The 26,505-nt window shown below is 38.7% G+C and overlaps 1 protein-coding gene across 1 annotated transcript in view; it reads left to right on the forward strand.

Moving 5' to 3' along the window:
- afap1 (actin filament associated protein 1) overlaps nucleotides 1–26,505 on the forward strand; it is an 83,048-nt gene that overhangs the window by 1,055 nt on the left and 55,488 nt on the right. The gene's annotated exons all lie outside the window — the stretch shown is intronic.

The following is a 26,505-nucleotide window of genomic DNA, read 5'->3' on the forward strand; positions in this document are numbered from 1 at the left end:
TTTATAGCCAACTGATTGATTTTGGACTGTAGTGACACCAGAGGATTGAAGCACAAATTCACTGAGACACCACCCTGTCTCTCATGTCCTATTAGCCTGACCTGCTCACAATCGTCAAACCAGGTCATACAATCAGAAAGAATCCATTGGTGCAGGCCAAATACAACCAGCCCAGGAATATGATCTCTTTTGGAAAAACACAGATAAGAGTTTGGACAAAGCTCAGACAAAGAAGAGAAGCCTCTTTGAACGATAGCCAGTGAAGGGTGTGTCCCAGCTTCTCAAGACTCCTTTTGCAAAGAATGTGAATGGCATACATTTATATATCAGAGTCATTTTTGATTTAAGATAAATGCCCCTGTACAGATGTTTCTGTTTTATTGAGATTAAAGTGAAATGCTGGTGAACAGCAGTCTTACTCTCAGAAACCACAATACCACCAACCTTAGGCTGGTGGGCCATATGAAGGTTTAGTTAAGGTCTACAATGACCAATGGTGGCATATCCACCACATGGAATAATCTCAGGCCTAAAATGTGTAGATAAAGATTTGGAAGTTTTAGATATAAACAAAATCACTTACAGTAATAAGTATATCCGCTGCTGTCTGTTTGCAAATTGATCTCCTGTTACATGAAAGTCATTTCAAAATGTTTTTGGTTTGTTGTCTTGGTTTTTATTGGGCTTTAAACACAGTGAATTTGCTGGATTTTATGGTACATCTCCTAAATTAGGCAGTCTTGCTTCCTTTACCCAGCAGGCGATCTCTCTGGAGCAGGAGCAAACAATTAAAGTCCATACATTCAGGCATAGAGGATCAAGACTATGCCATGCAGTGTTGTTGTCTTTGAAAGTGAACCAAGGAGGTTGTTTGACTAGCTAACTGAAATTATGTTCATAGTAAATTATATTGAACGTTCTGTCCATGTGTGTTTTTGTAGCAAAAAATCAATAGCAAAACTCCTATTAAACATAATGGGAAACTCTGAATGGGTAATATAATATTATTTATTGTACTGGTATACTGGAATCATCCAAGTGGCGCAGCTGTCTAAGTGTTGGCTCTATCATAAATACATTGTAAGTTGGTTCCTCTGTGATGCTACAGCCATCCATGGCTGGGAGTCCAAGACAAGAGAGTTGGCCTTTCACTCTCTGGGTGGATAGGATGCCCACCACCCTCCCCCCATCACTCAGGACAATGCTTGCTAGTGCAGACATCTGATAGCTTATGTAACAGAACCGGTGGTTAGCGTTCTCCACCGATCATGTTCAGCTGTCCAATGGTGTTGCATTAGTAGCCATTCAAAAAGATGCGATGGCTGGCTTCACAGGACTCGGAGGAAGCTTGTGCTAGCCTATGCTAGGCAGTATCGTGTGATTGGGGTAGTCCTAACTACTGGGTGGAAACTGTAAAAATAAAAAAAAATTTTAAATCCTTCCCAAGTGCATGTTTGATGACAAAGACATCCTAATTACTCTGTTATAATTTGATGTAGTGTAAAATGCTGAATACAAATCATTGTATTAATAGTTTTTGATACTATTTTTGTGTCATGCATCCCTCTGGCTCCAACTCACTCCATTTCCCAGAAGCCCCTGGGAGATCATGTGACTGTAGAACCTCGGCAATCCACCTATCAATAGTGATCGGTTCCACCTGCTCTGTGTGTCATCTGACTAGCCTTAGTTGAGTTTAGTTTATAAGTCCGGACTTTAGACAGTATACTTTGTGAGGTATTGTTTCTCCTAGTAGAGCTACTAAGCGGTTCCTGTATGCTGTTTTGTCACATTGTGTTCTGACTGTGTTTCTGGATTTTCTGACTTTTTGAATTTGGTTGCCTGATCACTTCTTTGTTATGTTAGACTTTTTCTGTATTTTGCCATTATTGAAATTGATCTACGCCTGTTCACTGACTGTGATTCTTGTCAAACCCTGTACAAGTGAAGCCTCATTACTTGTTTTTAGCGCAAGCGTCTGGCTGGTTCTGTTATGTTACATTTGAATGTGGCACTACTGTGTCTGTTTGACCTTACAAGATGTTCCAAGAAATATTGTGACATATCGTGTATCATGAAAACCTCTTGCAATATTGGGATGTTGCATTTTTGCCATATTGCCCACCTCTATGGGAACCTGTAATACACAGCTGCAGTTGTGTAAAAAATGTGTAAATTATTTGCATTTGTGGGCAAAGGATGGATTAATCAGTTGTATTTTATGCTAAACAAAGTCTGCATATGCCAACTCTGCTCCATCGGACTGAAATGTGCTGCATAATTAAATGAGGTTATATAACAGCTCAATTTTAAAGGTACCAAGGACTGTGCAGCGGAGAGAGCCATTGCAGAAAAGGGGCTGGACCTGGTGAGGAGAATCAGATGCAAAATCAGTCATGACAGCTGAAAATGCTTATTGTTATTTTCACCCTCATTCACATATGTAACTCTCTCACCACAGTTGAACAAAGCACAGTGCAGAACATGTTCCTTTACCATAAATTGTACAGCTTGTTCTCAGAAGGCTGCTGGAGTTATTCACGTTCAGGTAGGGTCATGGAGGCCAGGGAAGAGAATGCTGCCCTGCTAAGCAAGCATTAGCATGTTCATATACGCCTCATTTCAGGCATTCTGTGAAGAACCCACATGCGGTTGGTTTGGCTGAACAGTGCATTGCGGTGAACCTGACACTGGAGCCCTGTCACTGCACCCATGATGAATGAATGATAAAAAAAAACTCTTTGTTTCAGTGAATCTGGGTTCTATAGGAGAACGCTGGTGATATTTAATCTTTATGGAAGCAGATAGCCGGGTAGCTGGCATGATTCTGCCTAATATATTGACTCTTGTGGGCTTTGATGACATCACCATTGGACATCTGGGCCTACATAGTCAGCTTGTGTGTGTGCATGTGTAGGTGTAAGGAAAATCTGCTGGTGAGTATCCTGGTGAGAGATTTAACTATCGGTAGACAAACAAATACAAACTACGTTTGGCTTCAGACTATGATAAAAGTCTATAATTCTAGTTAGCAAGAGTCATGGTTAGTCTTGCTTGCTGCAAGTGTGCAGTTGTGCTGGGCAGAGTGTATTGGTATAAACATGAAATACAGTTATTTTGTCTTGCTGTGTAGCTACAATTGTAGCTACACTAGCAACTTTTATCACCAGCTAAAACTTCTGCATGTAGGGAATTTGAAGAAGCCAGTGGAGTGGGTGCAACGCAGAGGCACGGCCAGAGTTTGATTTTGGGTGGGGAAGGACCAGTTAAGTATTACGAGGTTAATGACATCCAATAAGACAATGCCATTGTAGCTAAATCATTAAAATTTCCAATTTCCAAGTCATTACCATAACCCCAGGAAAAAATAATCACAACAGAGAATCACAACACCTTTTTACAGCACTACAGGTGTAGAGTTGAAGATGGCAGTGCTACTACTACTTGCTACTTTGGTAATTAACCTATAGAAACTAGCACAGCTCAGTTATGTTCTCATCATCAGAAGAAACAATGGAGGAAGTTAATGTTGTGGTAATTTATTGCTGTGAAAAAAAGCATCTTTTCATGCCTTTTTGCGTGAACAACAGCAGCATGCAGCTGAAAAGCATTAGCTGAAATGCCTTGTTTTTTGATGGTCCAATTGATCAGTTTAAAAAACCCTATATGTAATACATTAAACTTGAAAGGTTTCTAAAATTTGACAATTGTTTTATCTATTTATTTATTTATGTAGTATATCATGATTTCATATTGTTATTGTCCAGATAGGGGTATAACACTGCAACATAGAACTGTCATATTATGATGAAAAGTGTGGCAGTATATAGTAGAAAATGGGCTTTCTGTTACTTATGACATCTAGCGCAAATTCCAATTGTATGACCAAAGTTTGCAGACAGCCAGCAACAGCCAACAACCTCCACCAATATGATTATTAGTCAGCTGTGGAACAGCATGGATAGAGACAAAATTTTCTTCTTTCAAATTTTGTTCAACATATTTTGAAAATATTAAAACGTGAATCCAGTGCTGAGCATTGAATTAGATTGTAATGATGTTGTTACACTGCTACAAGATAGTGGAAAATATTGTGACAGAAACTTCAATTCATATTGCCCACTGCTAGTGTAATTGCTCTAGTTAAATCACAAACACACGGAATTCATCGAGCTACAAGCATTAATAATGCATGTTCATGCTGTCAAAAATGCAGTGAGACAAGATGAATAAATAGACAAATGAGTTTAGTGTGAGTTTAGTGCAATACAGCAAACAACATTCTTATAGAAAATAACCATTAAAAAACAGATCACACAACAGAAATATAGCTTACATAATCCATTAAACCAAAGGCTAGGAGCCGTTAAACATACAGATAATTACCTTGTTGAACATTCATGATAACATAAATATGCCATCACATTAGTATATGAACTCCACTGGCATTTTAACTGTAGGCTAACCCATATGTATAAACATAATGTGAAAATGTACGTATTACTTTACGTACATATATACCTCATTGGCTGCATTAACTCAAAGAGGGAAAGAGAGAAATCTTAAAACTTTTACTAGTCTTCACAAAATCCCAGTCTTCATGAGCTTTAATATACAACAACATTTAAAGCAGTATATTATAAGCTTAACATGTGCTCTGCTTCTCACCATAATGTACAGAGTGCACCAACGTAAAGAGTCCAGCCCATGTCTATGATACAAGAATACTGGATCTTCTATGGCTTATACAGGTGCATATTAGACGTACATTATAAAATATTTTAATTATATTTATGTTAACCAACAAAATTTGATTATGAACTCAAACTGCACAAACTGACCTTGAAAGCAGTTACAGCTAGTGCTTGGCAAGTGCTGAGACATTATGATAGTTTTCTATTTCTGTAAACTACAGTCAGCCAGGGCTCAGACCACCTCAGTTAGAGTTGTGTATAAGTCGGGTCTCATCTGCCCCTAGTTGAGTGTGTTTAATCTTGAAGAACTGCACAGGGCTGTGTGTATATCAGAGAGTGGATGAGTTTAGTAACACTTTATAGACTTCATGACATGAATAAGCATCGACGAAAACAATTAAAAACCAAGAGTAGAGTATTTATGACCTGCTTATGTTGTGACACTTGGCACATTTTTTCTTCCTAACCTGTTTACAAAGCCATAGCCATTACAGTGACAGCATTCACAAGATGACAGACAACTTGTGGAGTAACACAAGTAGCCTTAAGCTAAAGTGACTAAATTTACTTCAAAAAGTCTTGTCATCTTGTGATGGCATAAGCTTCCAGGCATAAGCTGTTTATAAATATTCAAGTAGTCCTTTATAAATACTTCATTCAGTGGTAATTTATGTGTTATGGAGTCTCTACATAGGTAGTCATTAAAAGGTGTTACTGAAATGTTTTCTCCATAAAGACAATTCTTGTTGAATTTTAAATTTGTAGCATACTCAGTAGTTTTGTGTCTTGTTACTAGCAAACAGTCTTCCTGTGGGCTTTGTCTAGCAGACACTGCCTTAAGATATACTAACACACACCGACTCCCACAGCCTCCAGTCAGTTTATTTAAGTCCTAAATGTGGCTCTTGTCTGTGTGTGTGTTTGTGTGTGTGTGTGTGTGTGTGTGTGTGTGTGTGTGTGTGTGTGTGTGTGTGTGTGTGTGTGTGTGCGCATGTTTGTGAGTGTGTTTGTGTGTGTAACAGAGATCCAGCTGTGAACAGCTGCTATGTCTCTTTCTTGCTGAAATTCTAAATAAGCCCCTGGCCTCTGTTGTTTATGTGGTAATACTGTGGATCAATTGATCTTTCAATGATGCTGAAAGGAGGGATTCCTGGAAGAGATACACTGATTCAACATTTTATATCCCGATACTAATTCTGACAGTACAGCCAACACAGAGTACTGATCCAATACCAGTGCCCTGTTAAGGCACTGTTTTGAGGTAACAAGGACATAAACAGAAATATGCAGCGCAGGCTGAAGTAATATTAGGACTTTAACAGCTTTGGGAAAATGAAAAAAAAAAAAGACAATTAACTTGTGTCTTGAAAATGGTGCAATAAATTCAATGAAGGATTGAGTAATAGTGTTGTTATCTAGTGTAAATAAAATTGTAATTCAACACGTAAGAAAAACATGAAATTACCTTACATTTTAGCAACTACAGCAAACTGATTTTGTGCTGGAGTAGAACAGAAAGCCATAGTGGTAGAAATCAGGGATTAATCAAATTCAGAGAATTCTTGATAATTCCATAACTGTCTGGGCAGCCTTAATTGCCCTTTTTTCCCTTGAGGCCCACTTCTAATATTTGTATAGGTGTGTGTATCAATAGTAATTTAGGAAATAGGAAAATATTACTATTTTCAACCTCTCTTTATCCCTTAGAATTATCCAGGCTGTTTTTGTAAATGTGCATTTAAGACTGATATAAGATAGAGCTTTGTTCTGACTGGCTTGTATTATGTCTCATTCAAAAAGCATCTGAAGCTGAAACACTTCTTATAACTGCAGTGTGAATGAGTGGAGTTAAAGTGCTGTAGGCTGAATGTAAGATTGTGCAAATTTTTAAATAATATTGTGCTTGAAGAGTCATAACAGTGTAACAATTTTAAAAGAATCATGAATAAGGTACAGTATTGAAAGTAGTTTGGTGGCTTCTGAATAGTATCCAATTCATTTATAGTTATAGGTGCCAGTGCTGATCCTGCATATCGAATCAGTGTGTCACTAATTTCTGGTTAAGAAAACATATTGTGTTTCTTGTAAGATGGCAGAAGTTACTAAAGACACTTTTACTAATGGCTTTCTTTGACATGTGATATTTAAATATGCATTTTAAAAAGAGATTGTGTTCCTGGAGTATGAATCAGAGTCCTCTGTTTGAATGTGCTTTAATTGGCATTGAACGCTGTGTCTGTATTTATGTGTTTATGTGAGAGGAGAGGGAGTCACACCTTTTTAGCTGTCAGCCATCCATGCCTTTTCAGCCTCTACAACATGACTGGACTGGAGTCTCGTTATTGTAAGTTAAGCATAAAAAAAAAAAACAAGGGATCAGAAAGTATGTATGTGATGTGAGAGAGCTATAAGAACACTGGAAGAATGAGAAAAGTGCAGTCAGATTTCAGCAGAAATCCCATTGTAGTAAAACAAGGTTTTGGGCTGGGGGATGGGGGGGTCGGTGGTACAGGGCCATGCAGCTCCATTAGGATTTCACATGCAGACAGAGCCTTTGGCATGCGTGTGTGTTTGTCTGTGTGTGTGTGTGTGTGTGTGTGTGTGTGTGTGTGTGTGTGTGTGTGTGTGTGTGTGTGTGTGTGTGTTGGCTGTGAGCTGTTTGTGTTAAAGCCTGGTGAACTAAAGGCCTGTGAGTCACTGTCTGAAATGATGGATGCTTCAGGCTTTTTTCTGTCTCTGTCTGTCTCTCTCTCTCTCTGTCTCTCTATTGCTTTGCTCTCTCTCTCTCCTACTTATGTTTTCTTAATTATTTCTAACTCTAATCAACAGCAATATATAATAATATAATATAAATATAGCAATTTTAATTTGTCTGATTTCAGAGCTCACTAGGCATCTGATAATATCACAATTGTCATTTTTTAAATTGGGATTGCCTCACTTCAACCCAAATGAGAGAGAGAAGAGAGAGGGAGAGAGTGAAGGAAAGACAAAGAGAGTCAGAGAGAAGACAGCGAGAGAGACAAAGAGCACAAGAGTCAGAGAAGGAGAAAGCCTGAGATAGATTGAAAGACGAGATTTTTACTTTTATTTCATAATTACAGAGATAGGTAGAGTTGCTTAAAGACACACTCAAATATTGTAGTGTTGTGTTAGTATTGCATTACTGTAGTATTGTATATAGTATTGTAACTTGATGAATGAAGCAATAACTCAAGAAAAAAGAAGCCTAACAAAAAAGGTGTTAATAAAAAAGTATGAGGCCTAAGAACTGCTCAGGTATTGAGTTCCTTATAGAACTTCAGCTGCACTCTTCTCTTTTAAGATTCCTTTGTTCTAAAACAAAACACTGAAGCTAGTCAGTAAGAGTAGGGATGGGCAATATAATGATATTTATCATTATTGTGATAAGTTACATCACAATATGCTTTTCAGAGCATATTGTGGATTTAAGAACATGGACCAACTGTGTGTTTCACTCATAAAAAAGAGCATAATTATTCCTCTTTAATTGGATTTGGTGCAGTGGTGCAGTGTAGTATATGAGTTATTAATATTATATAATAATAATCTAATATAATAAATTAATATTATTTGTTTTTGATAGTATTTTTTTGTGTGAGACTATTCGTCAATCTGTGACAAGTTAACAAACTTCAGAAAAACTACATGCAGATCGTATGTAGAGAAAATGCCACAATACACTCCCCAGTCAGACGGGTGTCAAATCACAAATCAGTCTGAAGTTCAGGTGCTGAATCAACAGAACAGAATGAAACCCGAAAAAAGGAATTAGTCACCTAATATGAATGAAAAAGTGGAATTAGTGAAGGGTATAAAAGTTAAAATAATCACATCAAAACCTTACTGAAATTGCTTTAACTGAGTAAATGTAAATAGTTACTGCCCATAAACATGCCAGGAAAGAGAAATGGCAATAAGAGCAGTTGTTGAAACTGTAGACACATCACAGGTAGGGATGGATTTAGATAGAGTGATGCATTTGTGTGTGTAACATCTGACGTCCTGGCTTAAAGTGTTCGCCACTGTGCCCTTCGTTACACAGTTCCTGTAAAAGCTCTTGATAGCTAACAGATGCTGGTGCAGGTAACATATGCAGATAACAGACATGCACAGAGTAATTATCTATTAACTGCATGTGATACCTGTCTTTATTTATTGTTATTGTATTCCCATTGTATTTGTTAAAGGGGGAAACAACATAAAAGTAAGAATTTCATGGCAAGTTGTACAATGAGTTGCTTAATATAGTAAATATTATTGAATTATTAATGCTTATAGCAATTTCTATGTATATTTTGTTTGTATCAGTGTAAAAGGGCACACTGTTGGTATGTAATTCATGAGTGTCAGTATTATTTTTTCCGTGCTTGTGTTATTATATATATACTGTTGCTGTATATTGATGCAGCATATAATTTGACCTGTACTGCCATCATTAACAAGCTGTAACAGTGAACTGCTCTCTTTACATAACTACTACTGACTATCCGTTTCTCTTTCTCTGTCTTTCTCCTCTTCGCATTTTTTCATTTCTCTGTTATTGTTCTTTTAAGGTGAGCTATTGCTGCTATCATTTTTATGCCCATCTTTTAAATCTTGCTTTCCTGAAAACATGCTCCAGCTGTGTTGTGAGTTGCTATCCGTGCAGGTGTGAGTCTAAGGCCAGGTATTTGAGGCCTGAGGCATCTCTCTTTTCATATCTCTCCCTTCTCCTGTCTTTTTTTCTCTCTCTTTACTTTTTTGGTGCCAGGCTCTTCTTTCAAACAGACTCTTCATATTTCAGCACTGCATGCCTGCAATTCCGCACACACCTCTTTCTCCTCTTGGTATTTTAACCCTGTTTACCCTCCATGAGTGTAAAAAAAATACTTATTTTTGGTGTGTGAGATGTTAATGACAGCAGCATAATCGCTTTAGGGCGAGGTAAAATGCTTAGTGCCAAAATATGTTTGTGGGGTGGAGGTTACAGATTTGAGTGAATTTGATAGCTCTGTTTTTGTATCCAATACTTTTTGCTTTTATTTTACATCTGAAAAGCAGTCTTAACTTTCAGTGCAGTTTAATGTACAGAGATTTATTGTAATTGTAATTGCAAATAATTGTGTCCCATTTCTGTTGGTTGATTCATTGTGAAGTATTCATGATATCTGAACAGGAGGCATGTATTAAGGTAATTTTTGAAGTGGATGTTTCCTTGAAGCTTGAAGGTCTGAAGCTCAACTGACATGAACAAATTATATGTGCGAGTGCAGACAGACCAAAAGTAGGTGCAGCCGCAGTGCACACAATGCTTCTGAAATTAATCAATAGTGCAATCTACTAAAACTCCCAATATCATCAGGCAAAACTATACAGGAATGCCTACTAACTGTGCATTCATGGTGTGCAGGACGATGAAGAGATATCAGTATAAATGAGCTATGTTTCCCGACAGCATTCTACAAGTTCTTTCACTTTGGCGTACTGAAATCATGGAATTTGTGAATAACATGCACTGCATGCATGTTTCAATCACATCATTTACTTACATATATCTAATCCTGAGAGTTTAAACATTTTTATTCTGGGGGTAAATATTCAGCACATGTTTGGGGCCCGTGGTGCTGTGTCTGCAGTAATTCTTAAAGGAAGTCTCTCAGTAGCACAGCTTTGAGACACTCATGCAAATGCATAGTCCATAAAACCGTCCTGCGCTGAAATGACCAATTTTAGTCTTCTGGTTCTTGTCTTGACAGCTACACACCCCTTCAGACTCATAGTATTGTGTTTTCTTCTCACAATAGAAGGATGGACAGAACATCTTGTAGATTTTTTCAGATCTGACGTAAGAGTGGAGCTTGATTTTCTCCTCTCTCTCAAAGATGAAAGGTTCAAGGACTGTTTATCTGATGGTGACCGTTTCAGTGGTCTACCAGGACCTGCGTAGTTGTTTGGGGTCCCAGTTTCTCATTTATTTTGCTTATTTTCCGTTGACGTTCCCCTTCCCTAAGAACTTGGACATAATTGCCATTTAAACTGTACTGTGTATGTGATGTAGAGAAACCCATTCTGCATTTTCCACACACATGGTGCATAAATCAAGTATTTAGGCCTGTGTGCCAAATTCCTACATAACACATGCAGGATGTGTCCTATTTGTGGCTGAAACTGACACAAACAGCTTACACACATATACACGATCCTACAGAGTCTACCTCAGGCTGGAAGATGCTTCCTTAACCATAAAGAAGCTGTTGTGCTCCTCAGTGCGGACTGGATTTGCGGCGGCTGGATTTGCCAGACCACTTTTTCACTGGAAACATTTCCCAAATGTCTTGAATTCCTGATTGGCTTATTTATGTAAATCACCTCGCCTAATATTTGGACAGAGCCAAAAAAGAGAGGGAGCTGATTGAAGAGTTTATTGTGTTTGCTGTAGAAATCAGTATATCTGAGGTATAAAATGTTTCCTTTAGATGATATCACATGTTGTTCTTTGCGCTTTCTGAGTTTTGAATGAGGGCGGGTTTATGGAGTGCGTGAAGCTTTGAAGTTCTGCCTCTGAGCTACATGCTTCAGATGTACCGTGGTGGGTTTTGGGTGTGTGTGTGTATGCACTTCAATCACATGCTAAAAATCTTAGTTGTGTTCAGAAAACAGTCATAGATCTAGCCTGGCAGCTTGTGGACTGTTTTGGTCTTGTTTTCCTTTAGGCTCAATAGGGTGTGGAGCTGTTTAAAACTGGGCCAGGGCTTTAGTCTATGATCCCTAAGGAACATTCTAGAAACGTCTGTCTGGAAGGTCCGACTCCTGCTCTCCATAAAACCACAGCAGTTAAAATTCTCACACACATATATGATGATGTTGGACTCAAAATGCGCTGGTGAGCTGCCACTTCGAAAGGTGAACATTCTACCAGTTCTCCACTACTCAAATCTGCCAATTGGGTAGGGGGGAATAACACTGTTGTCTTTGTCCTGAGGAGTGAGCTTGCACACTGGGCTAACTGTGCTACAACACACACACACACACACACACACACACACACACACACACACACACTGCTCCTCCTGATCCACTAGGTTTTAATCTTTATGAAAAGAACCTCTTTACGGTTTCTGTCAATTAATTTTTTTGTGTTATTATATTTTATGTCAGGCAAAAATGCCAGCTGTCATTTCCATTGAGTGAACATTTCATGACCAGTGAACCAAGAGAAATGGTCCAGAATTGCTTAATAACTAATTTGGTTACACTTTTATAATCTACATATTTAAAAAAGATTGTTCTTCTAATGTTCTATATAGAATCTTGAACACTTAAAGAAAACTTTGCATGATAAAATGGTTCTTTGCATTGTGTACTTTTTTACAGAAACCAGAAGGGTTGTTCTCTTGTTACAAGTGTGTCATATAGAACCCTTTTCAAAATGTTCTATATAGAACCATATACAGTACATTCTCCATCAATCTGAAGAACATTATACCATGTAAAGAAACCCTTTAATCATTCAAATGGTTCTTTGAATGTTCCTGGCTCTATACAGAACCCTTTTCTTTACTAAAGAACCCCTAAAGAACCACCTTTTTCAGGAGGCTGTAATATAACTGTTCAGTAAATGCTCACACCGTTGACAGTAAGTTACATGTCCTCTACATTGACAGCTGTGCACAACCTTATTGATGACCTGGAACAGATTTGAGCCAGTGGATTGGTTTTGGTGATGTATGATGTACCGAAATGCTTTGGGCTAGTTGGGAATCTTTTGACTTCTGGTGTTCGTTAGCAATGGTGGCCTTACTGCTAAACTTAAGAAACAAAATTTGGACTCCAAACATGTCTCAGCCAGTCGACTACACCTGGGGTTAGTGAAAAAAAACGTGTGAATTAGATTTTTTTTGCCAAACCGTTCCTTTAACACTCACTCTAACCCTTACCTTAACCTCAAGCCAAAACCTAAAACTGACCTTAAACATATGACTTATTCTACTTCAAACCAAAATCTAAATCTAACTCTCGTTCTAATTTCCAACCTTGACAATCTTGTATGATCACGTTTTTTTAAGTTATAGTAACAGATAAAAACATTTTGTTCTTCATCGCTCTGGAGATCCAAGACATTCTTGCTACAGCATCGATTATTATATGTACATTTCTTTCCAGCAATCCCAGCATTGCCCAGTCAAGTTTCAACTTTCATACCCAAAACTGTATCTATACTATGAAAGATATTGCAGGTCTTGCGGATGATGTCATGCTATGTTGACTACTATTGTCACGCATCCCTCGGGCTCTGATACTCACTTGGACTCCATTCCCCAGACTCCTCTGGGAATTCACATGTCTCCTGCCACCTCTGACCTGTCTGCACACTCCATTCACCGGCTTAGAATAGGATCGGTGCGAAGTATTGTATCGTTTGTCGATATACTGAGCGGTTTTATTGTATATATGCCTGATCATTTCTGACCGTTTGCCTGTTTACCGATTACTTCTTTTGCTGTTCCCTTCGGATTATGTGCCTGTGGTAATATCTCCGTGTTCTGCCCTTTTGGACTGTTCTTTGGACTTTGATCTTGTGTCTTGCCCTTTGGATTGTTTGGTTTTGACCCCTGCCCTTTATGACTACGAGCTCGGAGTACGTCTTTTTTAATAAAGTACCTTGTTCATTTTACCGCAAGCGTCTGATTTCATCTGCGACGCTACAACTATGATGGTACATTCCATCCAAAGAAAGCTCCGAAGATGTCCACATCCGCTGTGTATGTGTTTTGAAGATGGTTGTGTTGGTGTGACATTTTGCATCTTGGACAGCGGCTCAGTGCAAATGTTAAAATTTTGCCAAAATTAGTTTTAAGCAAACGATTTGGACTGGTCATTCAGTTTTTAAAGCATGCTGTTTGCTTGAAGGTCATCGGGAGGATTTTGGCTTTTTTAAAAACACTCTGACAAGTTTCTGCTTTGGATCACAGATATGCTCGCACACATGGGAATTTCACTGCAAGCCGCATACAGTAAACGTCTGGATATGACTCTACACACACACAAACACACACACACACACAAACATTTTCTAAGCCGCTTCTCCCTCAGGGTCAAGGGGTGGTGCTGGAGCCTATCACAGCTGTCATCGGGCAAGGCAGGATACACCCTGGACAGGTCGCCAGTCCATCGCAGGCCTGTGACTCTACAGAGCCTGCAATGTTTATAACTTGTTTTTGGCGTATCACAATCATACTTGCAAACACACACACAGGCATGTGAGCACATGCTTACATACCCAACCCAAAGAAGAGAGACAGTGAACCCAGTAAGACCATCAGTCAGCCAGTAAAGGCTCTTCCTGCACCAAGGAGGGGTGACAGGGACGAGCTGTCAATGTGTGTGTGTGTGTGTGTGTGTGTGTGTGTGTGTGTGTGTGTGTGTGTGTGTGTGTGTGAGAGAGAGAGAGAGAGAGAGAGAGAGAGAGAGAGTGTGTGTTTGTGTGAAAGAGGAACATCAGCATTATTTCCACCCACACTCATTGGTTATCATGAAACTCTCCTCCTCCTACCCTCATATTCCTCCCTCTCCTCCCTCTCTCCCTCTTTTTTCACTCATCGTGTGGATGGCTCCTCTATTTGTTTTTTTTTGTCACTTAGCACGCTAACTGTTGAAGCTCTGCAAATGTTCCTTTGAATATCTCTTTTTTTCAGCTGTTTGCTGAAGTATCCTTAGTTTTAACTGTAATTATGTCCAAACCTAAGCTACATGAATATTATGGATGTTAGGGTCACTGTAGAGATGGATGAGCTAATGGTCAGAACAGAAGCAACTCCCTATTTGTAAATCTCATGCCTTGATTTGATTACTATTTAGTGTATCATAAAATCATAAATAAAGATCACTACAATTCAGTTTATTTCTGTTGCTTTAGTACACACACACACACACACACCTTCTAAGCCGCTTCTCCTACTGGGTCGCCGGGGGAGCTGGAGCCTATCCCAGCTGCCATCGGGCAGAAGGAAGGGCACACCGCGGACAGGTCCCCACTGAGTTCATCGCAGGGCAGACAGACAGACATACATATTCACTCACACCTAGGGGCATGTCTTTGGACTGTTGGAGGAAACCAGAGTATGTGAAGGAAACCCACGGAAGGGAGAACATGCAAACTCTACACAGAAAGGACTCTGGTTGCCTGGCCGGGAAATCGAATCCAGGCCCTTCTTGCTGTGAAGCGACAGCAGTGTAAATATGACTTCAAGAACTAATTGCACAGTAGAGAAGTGGAGACAATAAAAACAATCAAAAGACTCTTATCCCGGGTATTTTATTTTGGCCAAGAAAATAAACATATACTGGATTAAATATGAGTATAATTGACTATAATGAAGTAAGGCAAAAGGGGTGTGCCTGAAATCCTCCTTATCTATGGTAAAATTGCTGAAATGCGTGGCCTGGAGTGCCTTATTGTTTTTATAAAGTAGTCACATACAATATAATAAAATACAGAAAACACTCAAATATTCCCTGAATAACTTATTATTAAATTAATTACAGTAAACAGTTTACCAAGATCAGTAGTTTTTCAGAGTAATGGACTGCTGAACGAGGACAAGAACTTTCAAGATGCTCACAGTATGCGCAGCACTCGCTGGTTGTGTGCAAATGTTGGTGATCTGCGATAAAACTAGCATTTCGTCCATGTGTGAGTGAACTACCAGACACACCTACTGCTTTCCTATAGGCCATGCTAAGACTAGGCCAAAGTGTGGCGCAAAAGTTGAAAACATTTGAACTTTATATGACCCCAGGTCTGCCCTGGCAGACTGCGTCGAACGACTCATTGAAAATAATGTTTGAAGTTAATTTTCTGTGTTCAGTGTGAAAGCAGCTTACGTCATCCATGATGTTCCTGTCATTTTACGAACTTTTGCATATTATCATATAATCATGAACATATAGCCACATTTATTGTAGATACCTTTAGCCCATGTATATGTGTGAATATCAAATATTTTACAATGGCTACAACCGTGGCTCAGATTTCAGGACCAGCACTATCCATTGTTTCTGACACCCTATTCTTTACTCTTTCACTCTCGCTTTCACTGCTTGGTATTTAGAATTTACGGGACATGTTATAGGTTAAATGCATGTAAATGTAAATATATATCAATGGGTTGCTGACAGCTCTGCATGAACTTTTGCCTCTCTTATACCCTCTAATCCCCCCAGCCCCCGTTTTCCTTTCTGGCTGTATTGTGATAGGTTCTCTTTCATAACCCCCTGGTGGCTAACTGCCCTCTTGCAGAACCCTGGTGGGTTACTGATGACTGTGCATGAACTTTGCTATTTCCGTCCACAGAAATATAGTATCCTCCCAGGTGTGTTGTTGCAAGTGTCCTGCGTAAGTGTGTGTGTGTGTGTGTGTGTGTGTGTGTGTGTTAGGACTGTGTAAGTGTTTCAAAAGTGGAAGTTTTCCCCAGAACTGCTCTGTACAGAGGTCACTGCGCTAGTCTAGGTTCAGGGATGTCATTGTGCAGTGTGTGGGAAGGTTGTGTGTAGGTGTCATGTGTAGCCTTTTATTTAAGCTTTGCTTTCTTTAATGAGCAGATAATGTAATCACACACTCTGAAGTGGAGTTTATTGCCATATAACTGCTGTTTTGACACACTCGATGAATCATTGTGTAGAAATTGTATGTAAGGTCACCACATAAGTCCCTGCAGTCTGTAATTTGAGGACTATGCATGATAGAGATCAGCCTGGACCTACTCAGAGCTTCAGCCTCCAGTCTCAGTCATTCCACAGAGAACAGCCATGTCAGAGGAAATGAGTGCTGTTTGTGGATGTTTGGGGAAGGATGAGTGAGAGATGGAAGATTCCTGCTTTTGAGCTTATGCATCTTGTATGAGGGCAGATTGCTTTCTTAATTGTGTTTTTGCCCCACTCCCTTCCTTCTCACTGCCCTGCCCCCTCCCAGCTGACTGGAGTCATAACAGACTGTGAGGCCACCGCTACTGCCCAGCCAGATGGTGGAGTGGGCCTGTGTGTGTGCCTGAGTTTGTTTTCATACATTTTCAAGACAAAGATGTCCTGACTTTGTAAGAAAACATTTCTGTATTATTATTATTCCTACATATAGGTATTTCCATGTATCTCCAAATTTAATAGGACGAAACTTTTCATAACTTTTAATGTAAGTTAGCATAAAGTGATTTCATTCGAAGTAATTATGGGGCATTTCTATTGGTTCGGTCATCACACAATGAAATTTTCACACAATATCAAGGATAGCTGCAGTATTCATATGATGTAGAGATAGTAATGGGGATACTTTTTTTTTTTTGGACAGCAGTAATAAATTGGACATATTATTAATACATATTGGTACTTATTACTGTTTATTTGCAGAAAGAAACATGTGGGAAAATAGAGCATAAATATGGTCTGTGCATAAGTTATGACGTTGTAATTTATTCCAATATTTCAAACTCTTATTAAATATGGGGCATATTATTACATTATTATAATGCTGTAAGGTCTTGTGTCCCACACATCCTGAAACTATACAAAAACAAACCTGCATGTGTGTGTGTATTGACTGATGATCCTGCTGAGACGCCTTCCTCGCTGCCCGTCTGCGGCTGTGAGCAGCTGGTACTGATGAGGCTGTGCCTGCTGCTTGGGCGTGGACATAGAACCGTTAGCATGACAAGAGGAGTAAAAAGAAAGGAAAAGAAATGGATGGATGGGTGAATTGGATGGCTGGATTGTAAAAGAGAGGAAATGGTAGAGAGAAAACGAGGGAGCTGCTCTGAGGTACTGAGGTACACAGTGTGAGAGGAAGCTGTCACACAGCCATTCATTTGAGTTTCCACTGTGTCTGACAAGTCATTGTTTCAGTTTTTGGTTTGTGTGCATGTATGCGTGTGTATATATGACTTCAGCTACGTGGGAGTGAGTCTGCTTGCAGGTGTTTTCAATGTATGCCCGTATGCTCTTCATTGATAAATTGGCATAACTGCGCTTGATTGTGGCTGTGCATATGGCTTTGATGTGTAGGGAGAGAATCCGCCTAACCACTTAAGTCTATCGGAACTGTCGTTGAACTGTTCTTTGTCATACTTTATTGGGGTTCATGAGGTTATTGTGTGTCTGCATGTTTAAAGAGGAGGGGATCCTGTCTAAGTGACCCAACCCAAACACGTCCTGACACACAGCCAATGTCTTACATGAGAGAAATGTGTGTTGAATTGCTGTCATGCATGCGCTAGTCCTGACCTAGTTTTGTATGCTCCATACTTTCTCTCTTCCCTCCTTCCTTCCAGAACTGAGTTTTCTGGATGTTATCCAGGCCTATATACTGCCGCTCTTCCATATGTGCTACAGAGCTCCATGAAGTCAGTCCTGGTGTCAAATTGTGCAACATTAGCCCAGAGCCTTTACATCACCGCCATATAGCAAAGCACATTAATGACCAAAATGATCTTTGAAGTTATTGTAAGCGGAACTATTTGCAATTATTAATTGCACTCATTGTATTTCAATACAAATTAATTATGACACACTTCATGGAAAAGCCAATAATTGGGCAGGTTAACTCATTTGATATATTTGTAGTTAGAAACTTGTAACTACAAACATAGCAATACAATGAATATAGTTCAAAATTAAGTCTGTTGATTGTTAATAGGGTCTACTTGGGCATGAAATTGAAAGCTGAACCCGACATGTACCTATGACCTTGAAGCATAACCCGATCAAGCCCAAATAGCACCAAATCAAGCCAAAATAGAGACCCAAACCCGACTGTACCTGCGCGGAAGTAGAAGATTGAAGCTGGCTACTTATTCACCAGCATCTTATTCAAACATCCATTCCATTTTAGATGGTGCAGCAGTTAGGTTCAGGCAGGGCCATTTAAGGTAGAACAAAGCATTTGATTATGAAGCTAACTTTTTTTAACTTTTTATTTATCACAGACACAACTGGACTCAACTAGTCCAACTATGCTCAGATCTCGGTCTTGACTCTGACTCTCCTCTAATGGTCTTGGCTACAACAGAAGTAATGATGTCAACATTCATACTGACATAAAGTTTTTATAATGTCTCTTCTGTAATTGTTTGACTGACCAACATCATGATTCAGTAAAATTTGATGAAATGTGCTACCTTAAGAATGTAAATGGGTTATATGGAATTAACCTAGTCTAAACAGTCTTGTGATGATGATGATGATTATGATGAATATGATGATGAAGCTCACCAGGTCAGCACCATGAGGAAGGATGGCTCTCGTTAGTAACTTTCTGTTCCAAATCCTGAAGGTTCCAGTATGATAAATGCTTCCTGGCAGTGAAAGATAATCCTACAGAGTGTATGATTATGTATGCATTGTGTCTTAATTAAGCACATGTGGAGAATATGTAGCATTTTGTCAATAGTATTGTGCAGTGTGTGGTATCTGAAAGTCCTTGATTAACAACTGCTGACCTGTTCCTTAGACTACAGAAAGACTTTTCAGAAAGAACCCAGAACAGGTATCAGCATTCCAGCCCCTCTGTTTATGATTTGTTTCTTGGTAGTGCTGATTTCTAAGACTGGGCTATTGTTTTTGTCAATGGAATGGCTCAAAGTCTGGGGTGCAGGAGGCGAGGGAAGATGTCTCTCCCATTTCTTAAAATTACGTGAATTCATTTTCCATTTGAGACTTGTTTAATAATATTTTCCACATCAAAGATCACTTTGTCATTGCATTGCATTTGGTGATCAGATGCTCACAACAATTACAATAGTCCTTCTTCTTTCTGCTTAAATATCTTCAGAATTACTGAGCTATTTTGCTGAAATATGTATAGAGGAATGCGGATCAGACATAGAATTTCAGTGACATACACTGGAAACAATGATAATAATACAACCCCCATTCCAATGAAGTTGGGACGTTGTGTAAAACATACATAAAAACAGAATACAATGATTTGCAAATCCTTTTTAACCTATATTCAATTGAATACACTACAAAGACAATATATTTAATGTTCAAAGGGATAAACTTTATTGTTTTTTTTCCAAATATTCACTCATTTTGAATTTGATGCCTGCAACACATTCCAAAGAGGTTGGGACAGGGGCAACAAAAGACTGGGAAATTTGAGGAATGCTCAAAAAACACCTGTTTGGGACATTCCACAGGTGAACAGGTTAATTGAAAACAGGTGAGTGTCATGATTGGGTGTAAAGTGGAGCATCCCTGAAAGGCTCAGTCATTCACAAGCAAGGATGGGGCGAGGTTCACCACTTTGTGAACAACTGTGTGAGCAAATAGTCCAGTAGTTTAAGAACAACGTTTCTCAATGTGCAATTGCAAGGAATTTAGGGATTTCATCATCTACAGTCCATAATATCATCAAAAGATTCAGAGAAGCCAGTAAGCAGCAAGGCAGAAAATCAACATTGAATGCCCGTGACCTTCGATCCCTCAGGTGGCACTGCATTAAAAACCGACATCATTTTGTAACGGATATTCCCACATGGGCTCAGGAACACTTCAGAAAACCATTGTCAGTGAGCACAGTTATATTTCAAATCTAAATTGTAACAAAAGTTGCCAACCAAATTGATCAAAATGTGATAATAATTGAGCCCTGATAAGGCATATGATATGATATCTCCAATTACTCTCTGTCAAGAAAACTACGGGGAACATTCTCTCCTAGAGCTGCCATCCTCACCTCATCACTACTAGAGAAGAGCCCAACAGCAGTGTTTTTCAGCAGAATTTAACCATTAAGATATAACCACAGTCATTTAGAGTGGTTACATGAAATGTGATGAAATGTACCTCTCTAAAACTTTACCAAGTCTCAGTGTTGGTGATAGGAAACAGATGTTCAAAGTATTCTCTAAAAGCTTCCTCACAAAGTGCTATTACATTAAAAGGTTACAAATATGTGGCCTGATGGCTTAAAGTTTGTTTTATGGTAGTTTTCAATTATGGTTTTGGGCTAAAAGTTATTATTTCAAATTAATTTATGGTGGAGAGGTACAAACCCCATTGCAAAAAAGTTGGGACAGTCTGTGAGATGCTAATAAAAAACAGAAAGCTGTGATTTAGAAATTTGCAATGGCCTGTATTTGAATGAAAACAGTTCAAAGACATTGTTTTATCTTGTCAGCCTTGCTCTTTCTGTAAATATATGTCAGTTCTGAAATTCATGCCTGCAACACGTTCCAAAAAGTTGCGACAGGGTCCATTTAAGACTAGGAACATTATAAAACAAGTGATATAGTTATGCTTAGATGTAAAAGGAGCCCCTTTGACATAAGGTGCATTATTAAGCTCAAAATACAACAACAAAGGCCCTGTACTGGAGTTTGTCTTCAGTTTGTCTTCAGTCCCCAAACAATTATTAAGTGCTGTTATAGGAAATGTGAAGTAACACTTTTTCGAACATTCATTAAATTTGGAAGGAGCCTGTATTTATTAAACCAATGATGTTTGTAAGATAAGATAGAACATTAAATATTATGTTTTTTGTACAGTTTTCATGTTTTTATTGTTTTTTACCATTTTTATGTTGTTTTTTGTTGTAATACAAGTCAAACAGAATTTACTAATCACTGCTTTCTGTTTTTCTGTGTGTTTTACAAACCGTCCCACAAACTTTGCACTGTTAGCAAGGAAAATCAGCTCATCTTGAAATTATAAGGTAACTGATTACACAGCTTTTCTTGAGATATCACACTAGAGTTCATCCAACTCAGACTTCTTATTTTAGTCAAAATGTTTATTTATTTTTTTAGTTCTGCATCTGATAACTATATATCAACTATATAGCTTTTTTTTGTTTTTTTTACTCAATTTCCCTATCAGCTGGGACTTTTTCCATCACACATTTTCTCCTCTTAGGTATCCACTTAAGGATGGCTGCGGCATTGCTGGGGTTCAAACTCACAGTCTCCTGTTGGAGTGATGTCTTGGTCCCTTGCACCACTTAGGAGCACCTGAAGTTGCTCAGAATTCATGTCCCTAGATGTTGAATACACTGTTAAAAAATGTATATATGTTTTTTTCATCTTTAGAAGTAACATGGTCAATTGTGATGCAGCTGTCTAATAATTGACCCCAACATCAGGACGTTGTGAGTTTGAAGCCCCGCCACAGCTGTTCACATAAGGAGACACAAGAGCAGAAAGTGGTGTGATTGTCTGAATAAAAGTGTTCCAGCTAGTGGAGAAATAGATTAAAAAATCATGACAGCCTGGTAACAAATACAAATGTAGGCAATGGCTTAGGACCACTGTACACTGAACAGAAGATCTAGTTAGATCAAAATAAAAAAATTGGGTAGTAATTAGTTCCAAAAACTCCAAACGTACAGTGTAGCTGAAAGAATTCTTCAGAATTCTTCACTTCAAATACTTTGTTTGCAGTAATATTTCTGAGAAGCAATTGATTTCTAATGACAGTTTTTTAATAAGGTCTACCTCAATCACATTTTTAATCCATGAAACCAACTCCTTCTATAAATTTGACAAGACACATGCTTAGATATTAGGAACATGTCCTTACTCTGTGCCAGCAGTAAATCTTTAAGTACACACAACACAGAGGACACAAGAGTCATTGAATCTTATTCTCATAAAACTGAAAAGAAAGAAGATTAGTGTATCTCAAGTTCACAAACTTGAGCCAGGCCCAAACAGACTTTGACCATAAAAATGTGGGTGAACCATGAGAGTGTGAGGCAGCGGCTGCAGGCCTTAACGCTTCATTTGAGCGGAGTTTGTGTAAAACTGACCCTCCCTCGGCCCCCTCTGCTTCAACATGAGCCCACCCTCCTCCAATCCCGTGCAGGTGGTGTGAGGTCTGGTCAAGGTCACAGAGTTATTCAGTGTTTTCAAAAATCTCATCTGAAATACCACAGACAGAGCAGAGAGAGATAGTGACAGTCAACACGCCCCCCCCTTCTCTCTCTCTCTCTCTCTCTCTCTCTCTCTCTCTCTCTCTCTCTCTCTCTTTCTCCCTCTCTCCCTCTCTCAATGTCTCTCGGCATTCCTCTGTTCCTTTGTCTCAGGCATTGGTGAGTCGATAATGTGGCATGGTTAAAGAAGGGGAATTCCACCATTTTTTCTAATTTTCTGTATAATTCAATGGTTGAGATGTAAACTAAGTATTTTAAAGTGGTTTGATGTGACATGGAACATTGTAGAGAATCTTACTGATTTTTCACAATGGAGGCGAAAGGAAACAGGGTTGGCAAATTGCCAAACTGCCTTTTTCTTTACTATCCAAAATGACCAGTGATCCCGCATGTGTCTTCTGAGTTTTTATATGTGATGGTGATAATAATACAGTAGGGGTTAAAGGTCAATAAATGATTACAGGGACTGTTTTATCATATAACACAGTCCTCTAGAATAGAGCACTCTGCATCAAACTAGTCTAAATGACTTTGTTTACATCTTTAATTATGCAGAAATTTTGAAGAATCTGGTTCATTTAAACAGCCTAGAAACCCACAGTAAAAAAAGAAAAACATTAGAGCTCTCTCTGACGTGGTTGCTTTTCTTTCTTTGTTCCTATTTCAGATGTGTTTCTCTCTCTTTGCTCTCCTCTGGTCTAAGTCCATGTGTACCGTCTGAGGTCTGAATGACTGTCCTGAGCACATATTTGACGTTTCTTTTCTTGACACAGCTGGAGAGTGTCATGTTTAGAAGCAGTTTCTCTGTGCTACACACCCCTTTCTTTGTCTTTGGTTGATGGTATGTGGTCTTCTCTCATGAATCCACGTTATTGTGAGGGTTACAGTGACCCTGTGGATTTAGTTTAGTGCAGCAATGTGACCTGATTCTCTGGCCATTCTTTTTCTCAGCTCATGAGAAACAAGGCTGGTGTTGTGCACAACCTGAATCATGTGTCTTAATTGAATCTACCAAGTTAAGGAAGTGAAAAAGGTTTTGTGCTGTGCTTGTTTTCTTTAGGAATCCAGTAACGTCTGACAATGCAAATATGGAGCTCTCCCCACCTCACACTCTATTCCTTTGGGCTTTTTGAAAGGATGAATTCGTCTTTTATTTTAGAGCAACTCACAGTCTTAACAAAGATGACTAATTGTGTTAGTCAAATACAGTTAAGGCAGTTCAGTTGATAAGAATAGTGAGAGTTCATTTTTGGAATGAGTACCATTTTTAATGAATCAGTGGCAATAATAGTTGAGGTGAATCAAGTCATTTTTAGAAACATACTTTCTTCTCTGAGCTGTTAAGTTCAGACTAAGTACTCAGTGAGATTGGAAAAAATAAACTGCATCTTTTAGGTGTCTGGGTGTTTTGGAAAGCTACAATGGCACATTTGACAGCCAGGAAAAGAACATTTAATGATTTTTTCCTCACATTTTCTGCTGTAATAACTCTACAGACTGACTGCAATGTGGGTGGTCGTATGTAAATGTGTTCATTGCTGTAACATCGCAACCATGATGAATTTCAAATTGAGCTTCTTGCAGCTTAGTTTGAATATATGTGGTCTGCATGGCCAAACCTTACAATGTTTACGTACATAGTTTTAGGTACCTAGAAACATTGTTTAACCGTTTCTTGGCATATGAAGGCTAAAGCGAGCTTAATAGCAGGTTTTACTGTGATCTGGCTGTGTTTATAGCTGTAGTTGTGGGATGTTAGAGTGATTTTGGAGCTGGATTGCTGGCTGATAGATGATCACAGATGGATGAAATCACTCTCGATGGTGAGGGCAGAGTTTGATGAGTGATCTGATGTGTGAATTATGTCACTGTTTTAACCCCTTGTTGGAATATGAAGGCCAAAAATATCCAGGATTTTGTAAATCCAGTAAAAATATCAGGATTTGGGTGATTTTCCAAGCTGAATTACTCATGGATGATAATTGACGTGCTAGCTAGCTAGTTAGGGCCGAGTCTGCAGAATGATCTGATATGTGTATGATGTCTGTAGTTTAAACCGTTATGATGTTATGAAGGCCAGAATGTATCTACATTTTTGAGCTTCATCTTGGCAATAAGTGTGTTTTTCTTTGTAAAATTATTATAATTATAAAATTATTATATTATATTATTATAATATAAAATTATTATAATAGATGCAAACAAACACAAAAAAAGGAGCCATATGTTCCCAATTTCTCCTTGATGCTCTAAGCAATGGCGTTGGTTTATTTGTTTCAGGCACCAGCACACTTGATTCAACATAATGAAGGATTGATTAGCCAAACCAAGCATTGGATGCCATACTACAATTAATACTAGGCTTCCTTGAGGTGAGGTCTGGAAATGGATAAATGAATACACGGTCTTACATAAAGATCTCTCATTATTGTCTTAATATTATTTTATTTGTGCTGATGTTAGTGTTTACCTGAGCAAATAAACTCTTACTGCCCTAAAGAAAAGCTTTTTAATTCTCATTTTCTCAGGTGCCTAAAACATTGGCACAGTATTGTATATCTGACTCTCATTTCAAAAACCCTTCATTTGCTGTAGAGGATTCTAGGTGACTCTTGTTGGAACTGCTGAGTGGCAGAGAGTGCAAAAGAGACGAATCCTCTGCTGGGAAGCTGAGGAACTCAAGCATTAGCTTGGAAACCACTGGCCCTCCTCATGCACTGACACTTCTCTGGCTTGCAGCAGTCCCTGGGTGGAGCTGATGTCTCTGTTTCTAAACTGATTTTCTCTCCAGAATTATGTCAATGCACACAGATTTTTTTGCACCACAGAGAGGCCGTGTACTGCCGATACACAAGTTCACTCGGCCACAATGACACATGCGTTTACTCTGTTCTTCAAGTACGACATGCATAAGCACAGTGTCCAAGTTGTCTGTGCACGCTTCTTTACAATAGCTCCACTTCTTGTCAACACATCTGTAGAGTTCAGCAGTCCTGCTGTTCTTTCATCACATTTTAAGCAGCACACCACAGCTCTAGAGTTTCACACAAATGTGACCCAATCTGATTAACAGCCTTTAATTGATGCTAGAGGTCTGCATGGGCATGAAATTGGATAATGGCTTTTTTGTACAGGACCCAAAGTTGTAGGAATTATAACCAGGTAAGTGTTGGGTCTGAATCCAAAGTACTAGATAATTTTGGAAGTTTTGAAGTTCAACAGGTTGTAGCTGTTATGCTGTGTCTCTTTCTACTTTATTAGTGTACAGTTTTGTTTACATCATAGAACTACCTGCTTTTAACCAAACATAATTACACATCACTCTGGAGCTTATATAACACATTTACCCAGTTAATACTAGAAACTGTTGGGCATTTCGGTGTAATGTAGATACATTGTAGATGTTACCCAAAATAAATTATCTAGTACTTTGGAGTTTGTACCTAATACTTACCTGGGTAATATTTAGAACATAAAGCACTGTAAAAGAATTACCTAATATTAATAAGCCTAAACCCGACCTGTACCTGCTTCTTTAAGACCTGACCCAAGCCAATCTGGCCCGACTAGTAATGCTAAATTAATTAAAGACCCAGATCCACTCTCACACACTAACAAAGAAGAATTATCATAGAAACAGTTTTTCAGAGCTTTATGTTGTTGCTAAACATCATGGTGAGATAAACTGGTGTTTTAAACATTTGTAATGCTGGCAGTATTTGTTATCAGTGGATTTTCCATTTGAAGGAATTGCTGATTGTACCTGGCAAATATCAGCATCCACCCCAATCTGATCAACTGTTAGTCCCAACTGGCTAAACCAACCCAACCTCTACCAACCCAACACATCTTTCTCACAGTCTGTTGTGTGACTGCAACTGGCAAGGA

The sequence above is a fragment of the Pygocentrus nattereri genome, chromosome 13, assembly GCF_015220715.1.
Source record: "Pygocentrus nattereri isolate fPygNat1 chromosome 13, fPygNat1.pri, whole genome shotgun sequence".
Taxonomy (NCBI): domain Eukaryota; kingdom Metazoa; phylum Chordata; class Actinopteri; order Characiformes; family Serrasalmidae; genus Pygocentrus; species Pygocentrus nattereri.